The sequence below is a fragment of the Nilaparvata lugens genome, chromosome 11 (assembly GCF_014356525.2).
Source record: "Nilaparvata lugens isolate BPH chromosome 11, ASM1435652v1, whole genome shotgun sequence".
Lineage (NCBI taxonomy): Eukaryota > Metazoa > Arthropoda > Insecta > Hemiptera > Delphacidae > Nilaparvata > Nilaparvata lugens.
The window spans coordinates 15,021,789-15,044,308 of NC_052514.1; the positions used below are offsets into that span (position 1 = coordinate 15,021,789).

At 34.0% G+C, this 22,520-nt stretch overlaps 1 protein-coding gene across 2 annotated transcripts in view; it reads right to left on the bottom strand.

Annotated features, from left to right (window-relative positions):
• Nucleotides 1-20,566, bottom strand: part of LOC111047475 (insulin receptor) — a 203,590-nt gene extending 183,024 nt beyond the window's left edge. For both annotated transcript variants that reach the window (XM_039437651.1, XM_039437652.1), the window contains exon 1: nt 20,061-20,566. The gene's annotated coding sequence lies outside the window, so the exon portion shown is untranslated. The remainder of the gene's footprint in view (nt 1-20,060) is intronic.
• Nucleotides 20,567-22,520: the final 1,954 nt, after the last annotated feature.

Sequence of the window (22,520 nt, forward strand, 5' to 3'; positions counted from 1 at the left end):
CTGACTGACTGACTCACTCACTCACTCACTCACTCACTCACTCACTCGCATAACTAAAAATCTACCGGACCAAAAACGTTCAAATTTGGTAGGTATGTTCAGTTGGCCCTTTAGAGGCGCACTAAGAAATCTTTTGGCAATATTTTAACTCTAAGGGTTGTTTTTAAGGGTTTAAAGTTCGTCTTTTAGCATGTATATTCTTCTTCTCCCAATCTCTTAATTTATAATTGAAATTTCCATATCATATGTTACTATAGAACTATAATCTAGATAGAGTACCTCTTCGAAACAGTTGTTAACTGGCAACTAAATTAATAAATTTTGTCAGGTTGGCATTAAGTTGAGTTGACTTTGTTATATTGGCACCAAGTTGAAGATTTAAATGCATTTATCGCGGAAAAATTGATTGGGCACTGCTACTTCAATCCTGGGAATATTATATTACTAGCCGTCAGGCTCGCTTCGCTCGCCATATCCGTTTAGCCAGACGTTTAGTCTGGCCCCCGACTAACATATGATAAAAATGCTCAAATGAAAAATGCAGGCGAGCGAAGCGAGCCTGCTGATTTCATTCTTGGTCGATCCAGTCGGGGGTCCAGGGGGCGGAGCCCCCTGGCTAGACGGATATGGCGAGCGAAGCGAGCCTGACGGCTAGTATATTATAAAGAATCCATGTTGATTGGCCAATTCAAAAAAGTTCGTGAAAAAATAATGGAAAATATTACATAATGATTACATAGAGTTTAAGAGTATTATCTAGACTCGTCTCCCTTTTTTCAATTAGCCTTCCAGAGAATAGAAAACAAAGAGTGGTGATTTCGTTCGATTTGGTCACTCCAATGAAACTCCCTGTCATGTGAGGTGAGAGATTCCAACAAGAAGCAATTTCAGCTCAATACAACAAAGCTCAGAAAATATTCTCCACACCTGCATATTCCCCAACGAAGAAAGATACTCAAAATTATTCCAACAGAACAATTCATTCAGTAAAAAATAATTGACATTTTTGAAAACTTACGAGAACTTCCTCATTCAACTTCCGAATGACTAATAAAAATGTGAGAAATTCAGAACATTCAAAGGAGGTCGTTGATTACAACAACCAAAAAATAAGCACCTGCCTTCCGGCAATTTTGCATCTCCTGTTTCCTCCTTTTAAACGTTCTTTCTTTTCGGAAATTTGAAAATAGAACAAAACTGAATGTCAGTCACTTCCAAACGAGTTCTGAAGAATGTTAGATCTTCGGCCGCACCAAGAGAGGTTTAGAGGATTATAAATATTCCGTGAATATTTTTTTCAATAGAGAGATCCAAAGGGTGATAAATATTTCCAGAATATTTGTTTAATATAGTTTGTTAGCTGAACTAATCCTAGAGTGTGGGGCTGTATAGTCGCCTGTGGTGAATAACATCTGCTCTCGATGACCTAGTTTCTAACTATTATCACAATGTGATGTCGTGTGAATATGGGGAGACAGGAGAATTCGATAACTGCGTATCAACCTGCATGCTTCCTAGACACATACTCTATAAAAGACTATGTATAATTTGAGGTCTCTCAAGGTCACATATTTCATTTATCCATGTATATCATGTGTGTTTCTATTGAATGTAGTCTATGTACCAGTGGAGTTCGGAAAAATCTATTTATGAGCAACAGTGACAGAAATATAGTGGGTACATATTCTATCACACACTATATTCAATTTAAGGTCTCTGAAGGTCACATATTTTATTTATCCATGTATTCCATGAATGTTTTTATTCAATGTAGTTCATGTACCAGTGGAGTTCGGGAAAACCTATTTATAAGCAACAATGAAAAAATAAAGTAATTTTCATGTAGATCCTTGATGAAAACTATGTTTTTCTCCAACACAATTTCTGACACGTGTCTATGAAATTTGAAAACAACTAACGTGGAGCGACAAGGTTAAGAGAAAATGCACTAGGAAAACAACCATTTATTGAAAATCTCAGATAAAAGCTTGCCAGCTACAATAAATTCTCATCGAAAATTTAGAGCCCTGGAGCGATTCATCAACTGAAAGCTCTTCTGAAGCCTGAAGCTAAAGTCAAAAACTGGATGAATAATAAATACCTTACTGATAAAAAGAGCTGTAGAGCTCATGTTGTCAAATACAATGTGAGCAATATTGAACCAGAAGTTATTGGTTTCAAAACGTTGCCTTGTTGAATGGTTTGAAACTTCCAGTGAATTCAATGTTTGGATTATCAGAAAAAATATTTAATCCGTATTTGTTTAACAGGAAAGGTTCTGATTCCGTTGCAAACAAACTAATAACAAATATTGAATCCACCAAAGTCATATTTCCCTAAATGCATTCACGGTGCATTTATTTTTCAAAACATTCTTATAATGTCAGAAGCAGCACTGAATAGATAACGTAGGTGGAGTTATAGAATGTGAATCAGTAAATGGAATAATAGAAAAAGCAGGAACAGAATATTGTTTTGAAAAAAAATGGAGCAAAATCATCGGCTTTAAACTTTTTCTGTTGGAAGCTCGTGGTGGAAAGATTGAATTTTTGTGAGTTATACGTTTGAATCATCTTTTTTTCATCATGAAGGATATTCTATTGCAGTCAAATTGATAACAGGGAGAAATGGGAATATGATCCAGAGATCACAGATTTCCTCACACATTTTCCTCATATTTTTCATCATCACATTTCTATACTGTCAGAAGTGATTGGAGAGAGAGGTGAGCAAAAAAATATTCTACTAGGATTGTGTGTGACATTATTTGCTAGGCAGAGGAAGAGAAATCTGAACAATACCACTCTGGTATCTCGAATCCTGGAATGTCAGATGTTGGAATTCGATAGAGATCCAGTTCAATTGTAATTTCGTTGGAGATGAAAGCTCAACATGAGGATTATCCCTTCCATGGCAAACATTTCAATTTCTAGGAAATTTGGTATTTGGTTTGAGTTCCGCGTAATTCCAATGAACCTTTTATTAGTCCATTATCACAAAATATGAAGAAGTATAAGCTATTTAACTACACACCACCTCGGTTTGAACGGAGATAGATCAGTTTTGTTGGTTGAGACCATACCTTTTTGTAATAATTGTAGTTAAGCGATGAACGTAAATGGTGCTTATGGCCCTTATATGCCCTTGACACTAGCTACTTTGGAAGTATTAATATTTCTATTGAGGGCCACAGCATATTGATGCTTCATACAGAACAGCAACATAGTGCAACAATGTAATTTCAACAATGTAATTCAACAACACGTGTAGAATCAAGTGCAGTAAACAAAATGCATAAAAGTTTGATTATTTTTAGCAACAGATACATCGGTTGAATTTTTAAGCTCAGTTCAGCACATCTATTTGAATGACGCATGTTGATGTATGCATATTGATTCAGAACGCTGTTGTTATTAACTTGAATCATTAGATTCTCATTCAATAATCATGACGAATTCAAAAATAAGTAGTCAAATTTGAAATATTAATTTTTACAAGTAATTTTTTATTAACTGATGAACGCTCTCTCTACTAAAGCATTTCAAAATTAATATTATGACGCTTTGTTATGCAACATGAAAACATACAGGAAATGAGAATCGACAATCGGGATCAGTTCTTGTTGCTGGTTCTGTTATCAATTTCATCGAATCAAATCGAAGTTCTCCATCCGATTTGCCCCATCAGTTTCTGTTATTCAGGTGATTCCCATTGTTTGCATGTGAATAAATAATAATAGTCTTTCATGTTCTACTCTGTTTTCTGTTCATTGTGAAGTAGGTCACGTCACCTGTAAAACATTGCGTTAAAATCATTGTTGATTTAGTTGAATTGGAGCTGCTCGTGCGAGGTGATCAGGAGGAAAACATCCCGAAAATCATTACGTATTCATTCAAGTATATTATTCGGAGACTTATATTATTTGTGAATCAGATCAGTAAACTGACTAGTGCAGACGCCATAAACAATATCAGTACTATGTTTCAATATCAGTATCAAATTCGACTCAAGTAACTTTATCATAATATTCAATAATTGAATCAAGAACATGATTGTTGTGGTTATTAAATAAGACATTGCATAAAATGGTACATGATCATTTTATCCCATTCTATTAATTTAATTAATCTCTATTTCTGAAATCATTATATGTATTATTCCTCAGGATATGGTTCACTTCGATAAATACGGATAACTGTGACTGTCTATAATTATTGTCACTCTGATCATTCAACTTCACAAAACAAGAATACTGTCATTATTCTAGCATTCAAGTTCCAGTATTATACAGTTCATAGATCAGTAATACTGGAGAACTAAGATTTGAGCTGTAGATAATATAGTTGTATCACAACAAAAACATAGTCTACAGTGAGTTGTCCTAAAAATATCCAAATAAATGTACCGTACGTAATATACTATCTGAGTTTCACCTTGTGCATTGCAATGACGATAAGAGTTTAAGACTGAACATTGTGAAAAATAATAAATTCGGAAAAGACCATCAGTAGGTAATATCGTAGAGAATTGGAAAATGGAAATCCCTTTAATTCATTCCATTGATTCGAATTCATGCTATTAATTGACTCATCCCCACAAAAGTATTTCACGTTCAGCTCGATGAACTGAAACCAGTTCCTGGATCTTGGAAAATCATTCAATTCATTAATCGCTTTAGTCTATTACTATACTATAAAGTATATGAGAAGTGATAAGAACTAAGAACTATGTTCTAAGAACTAGCTCACGAGTCATACCATAGACTAACTAGACAGTTATATCTGTAGTCATACGCAAATAGTGTTGCTAAATGGAAAATTATTTTTCCCAGCTCGTTTTAAATGAGTATTAACGAGAAAACCATGAAATTAATAATGCAAATTAAAATTATGACCAAGATACACCAACTTTCGTAGCCTACCTATAAACATTCATTAGAAGAGAGAATTTTGCTCCAACAAAAACTTCCAATAAGAATAAAGTCTACTTTACTAGAACTATTATGATTATAAAGTATAAACTGTAGCTTAGGCTTGTTGAATATCCTTTATTAGGCAAAGCTAGGGCTGACAAGACTGTCTTTCTAGGGAAGATTAGTGTTTGTGGGAAAACCAAGAAAGTAATAACATCAACTATGAGGCTGTTTAAAACTTTCCACGGAAATTAAGCAGGGAATTCTGAAGTTTATGGATAATAAATCTGTTCTATAAAGGGTACCTTCTGTATCAGTACTTATTGTGAATTAAGGGAGATTCAAGTTAGTTCATATCCACTGCACAAGAAGTAATAAATTCCATAAATTGCTTCTTTACTTGAGGCCTAAAGATGTAACCAGCGCTTATACGCGTACTTCGCTAATGAGGTTTTACACTTACTAATATACTGCACGTAACAACATGGCTTTAGTGGGATTTACTTTGAAATGACAGAGTTCCTGATGAATAACATTAATATGGTTTATTGAAACAATGCTGATAGTTTGAAATGCATCTTTTAATATCGTAGATTGAGTACAAACTCAGCAAGCGAATCATTCTAACTATAAACCGAAGTATTATTGCTAAAATTTCTACGTGAATATGCCTCATGTGTTCAAGTGAGAGAGAGAAAATGAGGTAAGCCTATGGTAACAACACAAAGTCTTTAGCAGAATGATGAAGTTAATTCTTCCATGAAATGGAAATTGGTTACTGTATTTAAATGAAGCATTGCATAATACATTATGAATTCTGGTACCAGGCAACATACTACGAGATGAATAATTTATTCTCGTGATTACTTCATGATTACTATAGACAATATGGAGGAATAAAACATGCATCACACAAAGCGATCGCTTCTCGTTTTCAAAAGATTAAATTAAATAAATGACGGTTTTGTATTCCAGAAAACACGTTACAGATTCAGCTTGCAATCAACTATATTGTACAATGTACATGAGAAGATTGAATCCTATTTCAAATTTGTCATTGTGGTATCATGAATCAATCGATTATTTAGTTGAGGATTGGATAACATCGAAAATTATTAGAGGAATATTATTCGATGAATTTCAGATTTAATGACACTCAAATTAACTGATGAATTCTAGAGAAACTTGGAAAATTTAACAAGTTATAGAAAAGATTTTCTTAAAAACAAAATTCAAAATTAAATTAATTTTTGAATTGGCATTATGTGCCTCTAATAGAAAATTGAATGATGGAATTCAAAAGGAATTAAAAAATCCATAATATAATAGTTTGATTCAATTGCTATTCTTCCAAATTGCTCTGTTTTCATCTCCAGTTGGTAGCCCAATGTACATAGAATACAGCCCAATACCTAGAGTACCTATTCTAGGTACCTTGTGGTAGCCTACCTCATAATACTGCCCGGCTCACATGAAAATATTCTAAAGTTCAGTAGAGCACCATGTTAGGATGGCCATTCATACAGTAACTGGATATAAATAGTTACTGTAGTTATTCAATGATATAAAGTTTTATAGGCTGCAGCATTAGAGTACATTTAATGGATTTTCTGTTACTAGGGGAAAACGTCCAACCAGCTCTGTGATTTGTGACTACATAACTCGATATTAAATCTAAAATCCGCCTATTTCCACTAGTGCAAAATAGTCATATGGAAACAAGTCTGGTTATGGTAATCAATGGTATGGTAGCCTATGCCTACTTCCAATTTGGAATATTACCGCAATTTCAATAGCGTGACATGGAGTGCAATATGAAAATGAAAACTTATTATACATAGAGTCCTTTTAAAATTCACGTTATTACAAGGGTGAAAACGGTAACTTCAGTTTAGTGTTCAGGAATTTTTATGCACAGTCCACAATTTGCAGGGTCACAGTTGCCTTAAAACTGTAGGGAAATTTCTCAGCATTAATTTGACTACTGTGAACAATCCAACTAAAAGTTGTTTCATATGGAATTGTGTAGAACTCTCATACAAATAATCCCAATAATTTTAGTGTTGAGAATTGAAACAAACCTATTCTAATAAAATGATTTATTTACATAATTTTTCGGACACGTTACTGGAGAGGAATAGAAAACTAAATAAACGATACAATAGTCTATCATGAATTTTTATTAAAAAGTGAAAGTAAAACATGATAATTAATAAAAAAATTAAAAGAAACAATATAAAAATCTTGTGGTACCCTTTATTTTTTTAAACTTTAAAATAGTTTAAAAAATAAAGGGTAGGCTAGGCTACTACAAGATTTTTATATATCTTGTAGTAAATCATCTAGAATGATTTTTAAAAATCTTGTAGTAACCTTTATTTTTTCAAACTTTAAAATAGTTTAAAAAATAAAGGGTACTACAAGATTTTTATATAGTTTTTATTAATTTGTTAAAAGTCGCCCATGTGAGTAAAGTGTTTTTATAACATGATAATGTTTGATTATATCAATGTAGGATGCTTCCCAATGTCGAATTATTAAGAAAGCATTGACAAATTATTTACACGAAAAAAATTATTAAGGCCAATTATACTATAAGGCCCATATACTTTATACTATAAGGCCCATAGTGGGAACCTAAAACTGATAATATTTTCATTTTTCATCATTTCCTTTTCAAATTTAGAAATAGAATCCTATTTCTCACAAAATTTAATATAATCGTGAAGCTAAATTCAGATAGAGCATCATTCGATTTGCAGTACCCTATCCAATTTAGTATTGGGATAATTTAATTAGAAATAAAAATGAAATAAATATAGGACTTGAGCTTACTCTTTACGAGGATATCATGTTCCAGAATAACCACTAACCCGATGTCAATAACCCTAGTAAAGTACTTACAAGTCTGAGAACAGAGTACTTATGAAGCCATAAATTTGCACTAAATAGTATGGTACCTAGACAGTGGACGGTCATACTCTCACACCTGTCACCTCTACACATGTGATAAAGAGGAGCTCTGTGTCTGAAAATAAAGTAGCTCAATCGCTATATGAAGCCTTACATTATATAATGTGATTGGGGTTGATCCTGTATGAAGAGGAAAAAAATAAAGGAAAAAAACAAGTGATCAGATTGGATTTTATTTGACAGGTCAAAAGGCTTAGAATTGTTTTACAAAGTGGATAAAGGTCAATCCCCAGACAAATTCAATTAATGGAGTGATATTTTGATCTTTGATTAAATGAGGCACATTTCTTTATAAAAATTGAATACTCATTTCAGAAAAAACTCATCGCTTGACCACTAAATGAAGAAAATTAGGTCGAATAATATCAGGCATAGTAAAGGCCCATAAAGCTTTAGGTATATAAGGCCATCAGGCCTATGCTCAAAGTTGATCACTAACAATGACAATTTATTCGTTTATTTTGATCGTTCATTAGAATTCTGGAATGCCAGTCGAGAAAACAAGAAGCCTGGAGAAGAAGCATACAGTAGCAAGATGTTTTGAAAAACACACAATAAATGTCTCCACTTTTTCATGAGTCGCCGTTCAAAAACAGTGATAACTCTCCTGTAATGACATCCAACTTTGGCAAGTTAACACTAATAGCACAACAACTACATTGGCGGCACAACTTCAATTAAAAAGATGATGTTCCAGACAGATTTCTTTCTGATTGATGCTCGCTACCTCGCAACCTAACCTTACCTTAACTCACCTAACCTAACCTAAGAAAAAATAGAATGGCTTCCTGGAAGTTGGTTCTTGAAGATGCGTTCGATCAGGACAAGTCCAGGTCGAGTTTTTTCCAGCAAGTTGGCTCGAACAATCACAATGCAGGGGATGTCGCCACATACTGTCATTAGTCAGTAGAATTCCCGTCTTCTGCGCGTTCTTTCAGTTGCGAGAATTAAAAAGAATCGGTGTCTCCATGAGACATTCAAGGACTCTTTCCAACGACAAATCTTTCTTTATAACAACGTAGACTGTCGACGACATACCAACGGAGCCTACTTGAAAAAGTGTTGTCTCTATTTAAGGATTCATTTTTGCATTCTTCAACTTTTGCTACACGTTGGAAGTCTATACTAAAGTATGTCTAGTATTTTCACCACAAAAAATAGATCTCATCATTCATCCACTGGCGACTGAAATACGGTACAGTCTAGAATCACGAAAAAAGACTTCGAGTTCCTACAATTCGTGACTCTTGATTCAGACATGACTAGATCGAGATGAGCTACGCAACTGACGCCAGGAGACTAGCTATATTTTTTAGAATAGCTACTGTTTTTGTGTGAGTGTTTTTTAGAAATCTATACAACAGACGTAATAAAAACGAACTCTCAGTTTGTCTTCCAATTTCTGACATTGATTTATTCATGACAGTTATTTACATTGAGGCATTAATCTTCCTAATAGAAGACCAATCATTTGGAAAGAGATCGGATTTTTTCAACTGACACTGACAAAGTGCGTGATATTGGAGAATGAGAAAATAATATATTGAGCGCCGGTATAAGAACGTGAGAATACACTATTGATTTTAAATACAGAATATACTCCACCGAAAATTGTCCCAATTTGACTGGAATTCACTCCATGATCTTACTTCTTTACTATTTCAAGAGAAACGAATTTGTACCTTTCAATTGCAATTTGAATATTACTCTGGATAAAGTTTTGTCACCAAATTGTCATGACAGTCAAAAAATAGAGCATCATAAAATATGATAAAACAGTTCAGCAGTAATACGTACTTCGTATTAGTATTATATTATCGTACATTTCAAATGTGTTCATTCAATAGATTATTAGTTGGACTTGATAACAACCTTGTAACTGAGGCTTCGAAACATGTAAAGTAGTTCTATGTAGAGAAGTTGAACTGGTTTATCCCTAGAAGGCTATGTTAAGGGAAGTAACCTAAGTGAAGATCATTATACGAAAAATGGATCGTGTTACGCCCTTAGTAGCGGGAGAAGTGACTAGAGAGACATGGTTTCAAATAACGAACGGTACAACATAGAATAGCCAAAATATCGTCTTGGAAGATGTTGGAATTCCTTCTGGCATTCAATTAGGCTTTTACTATCTGGGAATACATGGAAATTTCCCAACCACTACACAGGATATTCGAAATGTAGGCTATGCCATTGGTGGAGGAGCATAAAGCATAAATTCAGTTGGCATAGCTCCTGAAAGAAAATACTTATGTATCTATTCAAAACCTTGAATAACTAACATGTTAGATCAGTTGAGAACGTATGATTAACAGTTGAGAACAACTGATAATCAAAACTTCAGGGACACTGAAGGTGTGTTATTAGAAAAGCTGGAAAAAGTTCAATTATATGCAATTTTTTCCACTACACAATTTGAACTTCTGTGAGTATTCAGCTCTCATCATTTAAAAGTCCTTGAGAAACAATAGCTATTACTCGACACTTAATATATCATCCCATAAACAATGGAAACAATCGAGCATATTATACAATGCATGACAGTGATGATCGTTTATTCTTCTGTCAATTAAGGTACAGCTATTTTGAATTTATTACCCTCATTTCTTGGGTCCTCGATAAAGCTGTGGATAATATAAGAGTTTTTTTTTTAAATGAGACATTCTTATTTTGAAAATAAAATAAATAATAATCCATCATTCTTATATATTCAGGGGTGCCAACCCCCAAAGTCCATAAAATTTGATTTTTAGACATTGCCAAGTAGACATTGAAGTGATTTTTGAGATGTTTTGCATCTGGATTCTACGTGCATATAGGTGCTATATGTTGTGCAAACGAGACTTTTCTTGATAGAATGATGTAAGTAGAATGTTATTTGAAGGAAGCGATGGAACGCACAAGTAAATTACACTGCCTGAGAATGTAGATGATATTACATAATAAAATCGTGAAAATATAATTCATGTAATAATATAATGTAAATAATATAATTCGTGTATAATATAATTCATAGAATCTCGGTAAATTACTTTCATATCGCTTATCTGAACAGAAATACTGCAATTATTATCGGAACAAATTGCTGTAGAAAGTTGCTCACGTAAAAGTATTATCTAATAGAAGAAATTGCAGTGGATAATTCGATAAAATTTGTTACGTGAAGTAACATTAATTTCATGTCTACAAAAAATAGACATTCTAATCATGTTATCAAGTATTGAATAAGCTTACAACTTAATTACATATGAGGGGAATCAGCATGATAAGGGTAAGGAAATAATATATATATTTGGTATTCATAAGACACTTCACACAAACGGAAACGATCACGGAAATTTATAAGAGGCACACTTTTCTTCAATTAGATAGTAGTGTTATTCTAAAGGTGCGTACAGATATACGCGCCGCGAACATGAGCAATTCACTTTTAATCAGCTGACTATATGTGTATTTTTACAGAAACGGTATAAGATATAGATATAAAAAGCTTGGCATCACTTGATTAAAAGTGAATTGCTCATGTTCGTGGCGCGTAAATCTGTACGCACCTTTATGATGAATCATCATGAATATGATTTTTACCCCTAGATTGTCATTAGACTGTCATTAGATTGTCATTCCATGTTATTGATTGGATTTCACATGAAATCTTTGATTGCCATTCCAAATTATCGAACTATACAAGGAAAAAGCGGAAAAATGGCAATTAAACGAACAAATTTCTTATTGATCTGAAAAGAACCGGAGAAATACTTTTTATATTTCCATATGCCTCGAAAAAACCAATATCCTCATACTAACAATTACATCCACTAGTACCGGAAAAAACTGATGGTTTAGATGATATTGATGGTCTATAGCTATGAAAACGTCTTCCTGATTCCTGTATCTGATTGATCCTCATGTTTAAAAATAATCATTCAAATCAATCAACACCTTCAGAAGGTATTGTATAGCTGAAGGAAAAAAACATATGATAGAATGATATACTTTACTGTTGATGATAAATATTATGGTCAATATCATTGGGTAAATTTTACTCGATGTATACGGTAGCCTACTATCGATCTTGAAAAACATCTCGGAGATAATGTATGGTTGAAATTGCATCGTATTGAAATGTGCAGCTATGATTCATACTGTATTGAATCTATTAGATATCCATATCAAACTCAGCTTTATACTCCAATCTGTAATCTACCCTAAAGTAAAAATGATTCAATTAAAGGAACTGAAGACCTATTGATTCTATTACGATTTATTGTTACGTTTCAGATAACTTCAACCGAGTGAGCAAATCTGAACCAAGTTCACGAATGAAACTCCAACAAAGGAAAATCACCCATGATTGCAGTGAAAAGTGCAATAGAACGATGCAGCGATCAAAGGGTTGAAAGTGATGAAGAGTTACAAGACACAAAGTGATAGTTTGAGGGTAATGCTCCCGGCATCTTGAGATATAGGCGCATGAAAAGAGGCCTAAAAAGCACAGACTGACTCTTCGATTGTGACCTGCGCTGTATGCCAGTGCACCAGATCACCAGAAGGGGGGTAACCACTGAGGGGAATCAATTTTAGAAAGGGGAAGCAGGTTGCACTGAGGGAAAAGGGTGGCGTTACAGCAACATGGTTGATCTCCATTTAGAAAGCCTACTGCACTACTCTCGTACGCATTTTGCTGCAGTTAAAATACAAAACTACCCCATCTCAAACAATTGCGTGCGCCTATGCCAATTCCATATTCAGATAACGGCTTTTCCACATCTGGACAGAGAATGCGCTCACATAGCTTATACGGTTTCCTTTGAAATATGTATTCCACCCCTTACTGCAAACATGAGCTGGTTTCATATCTAGATCACAAATTCCTGTGTTAAAAAAGCAACTTGAATGTTGCGCAAAAGCCATTATACTTCTATTATCTCCATATAAAAACACTCTTGATAGTTCAATACCCTGTCGTTTTTCAGCTTGCAATACTTGGAATTTTTCTCCCTTCTATGACATGCACCATACTTGTATTTTGTTAATGTTGCAGACCACGATATGCATGAGCAGTAGTTGTCCATTTTTCGTTTTTGTCCCTTTTCAATTACCATAATTGGATATACAACTGTAATTAGCTTATTGATAAGTACATGCCCTTAAAATGGGTGTATGTGCTTCTCTGAAAAAAATCAACTCGTGGTGACAACATTATTAAATATACTATAATGTTTTTGGAAACGTTATCATGTGATTAAATTCACACTAGTAAATTTGAATTATGAAATTTCTTGTTATTCTGTAAATGGAAAAGCTACATTTGATTACTCAAGTGTAATTTCAAAGTGTATGAAAGTTTTTGCACTTTATTCACTTTAATTATTTTTGACTAATCCATTATTCAATATAATAAAATGTTGCTGACTGACATTCAGTCCACATCTACGATATTAATTACATAATTGAACTGCGTAGGAATTGATTGATTGAGTACTTTATTTATGTAGATTACAATATATACTGGCTTATACACTTATATACAATAGCTTACAATAAAGCAAAATTATACATGATTTTACATAATAAAGACTAAGAAAACAATAATTATTGAACCGTATATTATATGAAAAAAGCAATTTTCAACAACTATAGATAATATTGTTATACGTCTACATAAATTGGCGGAGCTTTGGACATATCAATGTCCATTCTTCGGAAAGAATATTCAAAATATCCTTCCCACTAACTCTCTACCAAAATGCCAGGAATGGCAGATAGGTAAAAGGAGTGATGAAAACTGATGAAAACCCAAAAAGAGACTATAACCCTAGAAATAACAGATGAATGAAATCTCTTCTTCAGTTCTCACTAAAATCATGTTTATAGAACATTCTCTGAAAATCCCAAATGGGGTTTCAAAACACTATTTACTCGTAAAATGTGAACAACACCTAAAAACCAAACACGAGAAAGGTTTCACGTAGTAATTCTCTCAGAGTGCGTGCTCTTCATCTTTATTGAGTGAAGTTTCATGCAATGACCCCTGGATGGGGAATGAGCCTTGGATGGTTCGAGGCCATCCAGAGACAACAATGGCTGGAGGAGAAGTGGAACATGGAGGCGAACATAGTAAACACTCCATCAGAGAGAGCTAGCTGATGCCGTTAGCCTCAGTAATTGAACTAGAGGTCTAATGGAATGTCTAGTGACACAGCAGCCAAACTTTGTTCAATGCCATACAGCTCTCGGTCACTCACTGCTCTATGTACACACAAAATCCCAATCTAAACCCTGATCCATCCAATCTAAACCCTGAATAAATCGTCTGCCATCGAGCCTTCTCATGTAAATTCGATGCAATTATTTAGTTGAATGGTTTTAATCATGGCGAGACAATACCAGCCTACGGTGAGATTCACTCCAACCTATCAGCATCCCTTGCAAATTGCATCAATGCTCCCCATTCAACAAATGCTGACAGTTTGACGTGAATCTGACTGCAGACATTGCAAGAGTTGATGTAACAGTTGGTGATCGGGGAAAGTCGCGTGGATTCAGATATTGGGTAGCAGTTGTTCTGAAAGGATTAACTAGGAGTGGGAGTGATCTGCTTGTAAGTTGATTGAGTTGGGAGTTGAACCAGTAATTTATGTTTTTAAGTAGGAAACTTTGTTAGAGCAGACAGGGATACGAGAGTTTCACATCACAATAATTATTAACTTTATGGGTAGAATGTTTTCATCTTCTCTGGACTGGTAATTACCCTACCAAACTCAAAAAATCAGAATATTCTATTCTTCAACATCTTGTTCACTTTCCGTGCTCTTAGTGTAAATCAAAAATGAAAATCTACCACAGCTAAACTAGCTTTATTTATTACATGGAATTATCAGCACCCTTTTTATTCTATTTGAGAAATGAAAATTGAGTGAGCTAGCCGAAGTATGTAAACTTAAGCGCTATTGAAATAAGTGAGAAACTATAGGCTATTAAGAATATTTACCTAAGTGGAAGTATTAGTATTATAGTATTTTTTAGTATTAGTACTGACAAATTACTAACCTATCGTATTTGAAATTACTGACAACTTTTGAAACCTATTAAATGGGATTATTCCCAAGACACTGATGTAATGTAATAATTAAAAAATGTATCATGCAAAGAAATGTTATAAATAAAAATATACAAATGAGCTTCATAATCTGAGCGTTATATCTTCCTTCAATTAAGTTATCTAAATTCTATTGGTATTAAAAAAATATTTTCCAGAGATGAAACTACAACACTCTCAATTGCTAAGAATTTCGTCGAGACGTTCTTAGAAAAATAGGCTTGGTTAGATTGTAAACAAACGAAAAGCTTATAAGTGAACTAATACGGGATTTTTGTTGATGCTTGTCTTTTTATAATCTTGAAAGCATTATAATATATTCTCCCATCTTAGAAAAACATCAATGATTTGAAAATTTAAATATCAATCAAACTCCAATACAGAGAAATCACGACAGAGTATGCAGTGAAAATGATTTTCACATATCATAGGCCTTGATGGTCATTGACATGAACGAGTTTATCGTGATGACTGATGAATCACCCGCAATGGGTTTACAAGAATCATCGGAGTGATAGCAAGTTTTCAAAGAGAAACAAAAAACAAAGTTAATATCTCCTACTTTATGCTGTATAAATATATCACTGATATAAATTTGAACAAATAACGTTATAAGTAAATTGAATCAGTATTATTATTGTCGATGACGTAACAGATATGAGGAATATCGTAATGATATGGAAATACCATAGTCATAAACTGTTGATATGATAATGCAAATGAAGGCGAAAAGCTCTGGGAAACAGCTTCCGTTACAGAAAAGACTAGAGAGTGGCCGCTTATCAAATAGGTCATAAGAAACTACGTTTTTTTTCAATATCTCACAATAATTGAGCTGCAGCTTGAGAATGAGGCTTTCATGAAAGTAAACATTACAATCTATTAGTATGCCATTTGAATGAAATATTTATTCAGTGTCAAGCTATTGATGAAATTGAAAAAAAACTCAAGAGGTTTATCATGTGCATCCAGTGTGTCAAGTGCAACTTTTTAAAGTGTTGACTGAATTTTTCATGTTTTTAACGAATGGAATCTCCAAAGTAGCACATTTCAAGAAGTTCTTCGAAATTTGTTGAACGAGTTGAGTTGTATGTTACAACTATTATTGTCTCAGGAAAGATTAACATATTGATCATATTAGCGAAAATGAAATTCCCAGTTCACAAAAGTGAAACACCATAATATTAATTAATATTGAAGTGAATTAGACTACTCAATATAGACTTTTATTATATTATGAACAAGAATATATACTTATCAAGTTACCATCTTATTATTCATTATATCATGATAGAGTTTCTATAACGCTATTGTAGAATAGCTTACTCCATACTGCTATTTAGTTGGGCTATTAGATCATCTAATAAAATAACTGTAGAATGACAACTTGCGATCTCTCTGTATTCTGTAGTCTATACAGTAAATGGATAATAATAGTAATAAATTGCGGCATGAAGAATGACTGTTTTGTCTGGTAGCAAAATAGTAAACTATTCACTGATTACTGAAAGTAAAAGGTGCCTTACTTCCGGAGTAATTGACATGTGAATTATTCATTTCTCCCAGTCTAGACCAAGCTTGAGTGGATACTGCGTATAACCTGCCCCTTCCAAGACGTGTCAATACATTGCAGAACTTACGCCTGCAACCAATTTTTCATTGCTATACTTTTCCTTCATTTTTCTCCGCATCAGAAAATTCTATTACAAGCTCTTTTGTTCTCTTTTCTCATTTTATTATTTATCACTCTTTACTACTCTCCACAGACCACTTCACTATATTTAGATTTAATTAATTATTCTCCATTAATTCTATCAATTTTCCCCATTCCGTGAACGACTATTGCGTGATATAGTGATATTATTAATAATTATTACACGTTATAGTTTCATTTCTAGTACTTATTTGAACTTTTACTATCTTTCATACGCCGTGGGAAATGTATTTATCTACTTATAATATTCTCAACTGTGAAATCTTAGTCGGCAGCGTGCCAATAGTACAATGTCACGGAAAACTATACAGTAATACATTTCAGCGGAACTTCACATATCTTGACGGATTTCTAGACTTTCAAAACTTGTGAGAGCTTGTATGAGAGAAAGTTCATTCATAGTGGTGATTATACTAGCGATTATTTTAATAGATTTTTTGAAAAAAAATGAGATTAGTTCAGATTTTTGATCATTCATCTGTCGGAATACATAATAATCTATTGTATATTTGGAATAAATTTCTCAATGTCTACTTTAGTGGAGTAAGTGGAGTTCAGTTTTGAGGGCCCCATACACTAGCGAACTTGGATCGGCGAACTTGGTTCTTGCGAGCCAAGTTCCCCAGTGTATGTGGAAAATTGGCGAACCGCGAACCAAATTCGTGACGAACTTGGTCTTCAATCTGGATTAAAAACTTTGTTCGGTTCGTCCGCCAGGGCGATATATTCTACCTTTATATATGTAATATATTTTCTTCTCATAGCAGCTTCAAACTTTGAAACGCTCATCTCTAGACCCCGAAAGACACTGAAGTAACGAACGGTTGTTTGCTCTCCCCACTACAGTGTGTGGACAAATCCTACACGAACTTGGTTCCCCGAACCAAGTTGGCCGATCCAAGTTCCCTAGTGTATGGAGCCCTCTATAATACTTCTCTATTGAATCATTATTGAATATAGTATTAGTGAGAGAATATAGTCGAAAATATTGCATAACTTCAATTCTTCTATTGTCTATCTAAAAATGATCTAAGATCTTAGAGATGATAATCATCATAACACCCAATATGAACTAGGTATCAGAAGCTTAGAATACAATCATATCTAATGTATTAACGATAGGGCTCAAATAACTCATGAGCAGAAAGTTCAGAATTCAATATTGAATGAGAGAGTTTCAGGAAACATGTTTGAACTCGACAGATGAATTCAGAGTTCATTACTAACAACGATCGAGAAATAAAGTTTTTTATTATACGACTGTTACATTAATGGACAAATCCACATACCTGTTTCACACAGTAAGTATATAGAATGTTATATTCTATACTCACTGGTTTTACAGGCGGAAAATCTAATGAGATGAATAAGATCTGCTACATCCGACTGGTTTTATAGAGTACCTGTGGCGTTCGGAAAAATTCTTATTGATTTCATTGAGAGAAGTTCTTGATAATTAAATCTGCTTGATCAACTTCTATTCTAATTTGTTTCTGGGTGTGTACATGACTACACACTTTAAAAAAATATACTAGCAGAGTCAAGAAAAAAGAGTTAAAGAAAGAGAAGTTGAGAGAGTTGCAAAAATAAAGAGGTACAGAAAAAGAACAGCGGAAGGAGTGAGAAAGAGAATAGAGAAACAAGGAACAGCTGTATCCTGTCAAATTTAAAATTGTAGAAGGCACGGCAACTTGATGCCAGATTATTTTTGAAGGAGTGCAGATAAGAAATGATAAATCGTGTCAAGTTTAAGTCCCGTTCCATTCTCAAATACTGTTTCATTAACGGTACTGAATTCTTTACAGATAATTTTATCAATCTAACAGTCGACAAGAGAACATCTGAAAATGATAATTGAGCGGATAACTTTGATTTCGTTCCGTTATTTCTGAAAGTAGTGAAGATTCAAAAGCGAGAGGGGAGTAGAGATGAGAGATTATAGATTCTTGTCCCAACTATTACAAGAAATATCACACGTGGAGGCTGTTGAACTATGCGTGGGCTGTATCTTGAATGTTTTACAAGATTTCTCTTTCAATTCTGAGATAATGAAGGTTTTTAGTCACAAAACACTATATATTTCATGTGGAACTCAAGAATTTAAAATGATGATAGCATCGAAGAAAGTACATGAACAATCATAAAGTATTGATGGAATTCGCAAAACATTACAGGTATACAATGATGTATAATATTATAATATATCTAATTATTTACTCTAGAGTTAAGCTCTTGCACTTTTAGTTTATAGTTGGGGGTAATTCAAGTGATCACTTATTCCAGTCACGTTTTACATTTCCTCATAGACTCGAACATACCTCTAACTCCGTGTAAACTGACGTTATCAGCTATCAACTATCTGAGAGCATTTTTGTTTGTTGTTCACTAGAGAAACGATTCTCAAATTTAGAGACCAAGAAAACTATTCAAATTGAGTACAACTTGCCCATATTATAAGATGAACTGATCAATTAACACGATAATCTTGAAGCATGATAATCTAAAATCATGACATCAATGGATTCATTTGAATGGTCCCATCCATCATATCATTTATGAACCAGGATTGTTACAAAGAATTGAATCCAAGAACACCCTACCAAATAAAAATTGCGTGAACTATTCTCCAATTGAACTCTGTATTGTCTTTCTTGAGTTCCATGAAATTTATCTGATCAGGTTCCTTCGTAAAAATCTTGCAATTACTTCTCATCATAGTCATATTTGTTGAATTCAAAATGTTCATTTCCATCAACATTGGATGTCCTATATCACATTAAAAAGTTCAAGATATGATATAATTCAACATGATATGATGAAATGATAAAATAACAAAATTTTCCCGCCATCTATAATAATAGAATAGCATAACATCGAGACCTTTTACTTCATTGATTTTAAAATTCTAACACATTGCACATTCTGATCCCATTAAAAGCTGGAAAAGAAGATGTAAAGCTGATAATAGAATCCAGGACCAGAGCAATAGGTCTACTAAATTTTCTAGTCGAAGATTCTTTGCGTCAATTTGAAATGAGAAGTTCAACAGCAACATTAGTGGTAAAAGTTACAGCAATAACAGTCATAAAAGTTACTTTGCAGACTGGAATGTAGGTGAAGCATTCTGATCATTAGGACATGTGAGACTCTTGCCCTGATTGATAAGGCTTCACTGATACACGAATCTATAATAAAAACAAGATAGTAAGAACCTACATAATATTTGAACGAATTGAGACAAAATTAGGAAATAGGAGAAGGTTTGGGCAATAGCCTGTTTTTTTCTTTTCCGACTATTGTATTGTTTGTTCTTTCCAATAAATAAATAAATGAATTATATAGGTTAAAAATTTCACACTCACGTGTTTCAAGCTTCTTCTAGTATGAATCGAAGTCAGTTGGCAACGTATGATGAAATAATCCACGAGAGAAACAATTTCCCGGCTCTGGAAAATTCATGCACTATAAGATTTCCACACACTTGTCAATAAACACTTTCCACACTTCATCAAAGAATCAATTTAAAAATGATAATAATTGAATTCCACAATACAAGTTGGAGAAGTTTCGGGTTGGGGAACAAAAAGAAAAAGTTGTAGTTTCCACTGGTATAGCTGGAAAATAGGGGAAAACACTGCACTTTTCACATGGAAAGTTTTGGTGGTTTTATGGAACTTTTCAAAGTTTTCCAAAACAGTTTTAAACTGATTATGAGTGTTTAAAATCACACTTCTTGACGCAAGGTGAACAAAAAAAAATTTCACTGATAACTTTGTAAACACGTATCAGAGGGTATCGAACCCGGGACCGTAGAATTCGCTACGAACGTTACGATGGCGTAGTACGTAATGTTGTGATTGTGGATCGTGGATGCTTCGCAAAGAAGAACGTGCGAACCTGCCCACCTAAATTTCCCTTTTTTATCAATGTTTCCCCGCCAAATATCCCCGCCAGCGTAGAAGTTTTTCCCGCCACAACAATAGAGTGTAGAGTAGTGTAGCGTGACGTAAGCTGCGAACAAGAGAGGGGAACCAGTCAATGAATGCGGTGTTCAGTCTCTTATGAATACGAAATGCAAGATAGCGTCTGGAACGAAATTTGAACGTCTTGCTCCAACCATACCATACCTATAGTAAAATAGATTTTAGGCTGTCAGTATTTCTCATAAACAACAACTGAGCTCCCCCGTTCAATCAATGCTGACCGTATGAAATGAATTCTACAACTTTAGGCGACGCGAGTCTTGCTTCAGTTCCCCTCATAAATAAAAAACAACGCTCTCCATTCAATGAATGCTGACAGTTTTAAATGAACCACACAACAGTTGGCGACGCTAGTTTTGCTTCAGTTCTCCTCATAAATATAACTACAATCCCCATTCAACCAATACTGACAGTAGCAAGTGAACTTCGCAACAGTGTGCGATAGGAGTATTGCTTCTGTGCTCCTCATAAACAGCAACAGCCCTTCCCAATTAACCGAAGCTGACAGTTTAACGTGAAATTTGCAACACAGATGGGAGTCTTGCTTCACAGTGTACCAGGTGGCGATCACTGCTTATTCTATATACATAGAGAGGGCAAAACAATATTGAAGGATGCTAAGAGGGGAAGAATGGGGTGATCACCCCTTCTCACTTTGAATATTGTTGGAAAATATTATAATTGGAATCTCCCACAGATGCCCTTGTATGTCAAAATATGATGATTCAATCAAGAATATCAGAATACAATCAAAACATTTTTTTTCATGATATGCGATGCCCAAATTGGCTATTACATAGGACCTTGAATGTCAAAATATGATGATTAATTCACTCAACATACATTCAAAAAGTGTTCTATATAATTATTAGTATGTTCTCCTAATATGATGCTCTCATTGGTTATGTGCCTTTCGCTAAACATTCAGCAGCAGTGGCGCAGTTGTGTGCCAAAGAAGATAATTTTGAATAAAATTTAGAATTTAGAAATAGGCCGACACATCTAGAAAATACCTGAGTCTATACCTAATTCATGCAGGTGAACGGGCTAGAGTCAAGAAAACTTCAATTAATCTTGCCATGCCTGATTTAATAGGTTTATAGTATAGAATAACACTACAATTTGAAATAATTGAAAAATACAAACAGCTTCAATAAACATTGGCAACTAAATTCGAACAACAGAAACAACAATTTCATGTTACTTTGGTGACATTCTTCATCTGATTCGGGGGCGCATTACTATCCCCGATTAGATAGCAATACGTCACAAAACCAAACAAGATCAGTCATAAAATAACCAATCAATTTCAACATAAAATTACTCAAGAAAGAAAAAACCCGTTGAACCCAATTTCGTCGATAGTAACCCATATACCCGTTTCATAATAATTTTGAATCCCCACTTTTTATTGACATTCTCGAATGAACCTTTGTTTCACTACACTGCACTTTCGTTGGTTTGTACGTTGCTTTATCGTCGGGGTTACAGTACCTTGTTTTTGGCGGTGAGCTTTTACCGGTTGAATTTGGCTTGACGGCGACGTCCTCTTACGTCCCTAGACCTGTCGTCTGAACGGGTGTCTTGAAGCGGTTTTACATAAAGTTGCGGAACCAAAGGGGTGGTAGTACAAGAAGTTGGTTTGGGGACACACATGAACCGCTGTAAATAAATGTATTACAGCATTAATTTCTAACTCTTCCTACAATTCATCAAAGCTAAAACAGGAGTTATCTATTGATTACAATTATTAAATTCTCTCATTCTATTTGAATCCTCATTTTATATAGGTTTTTATCTTTAAACTACTGATTCTTTGTATCAGAATTAATGGATCTT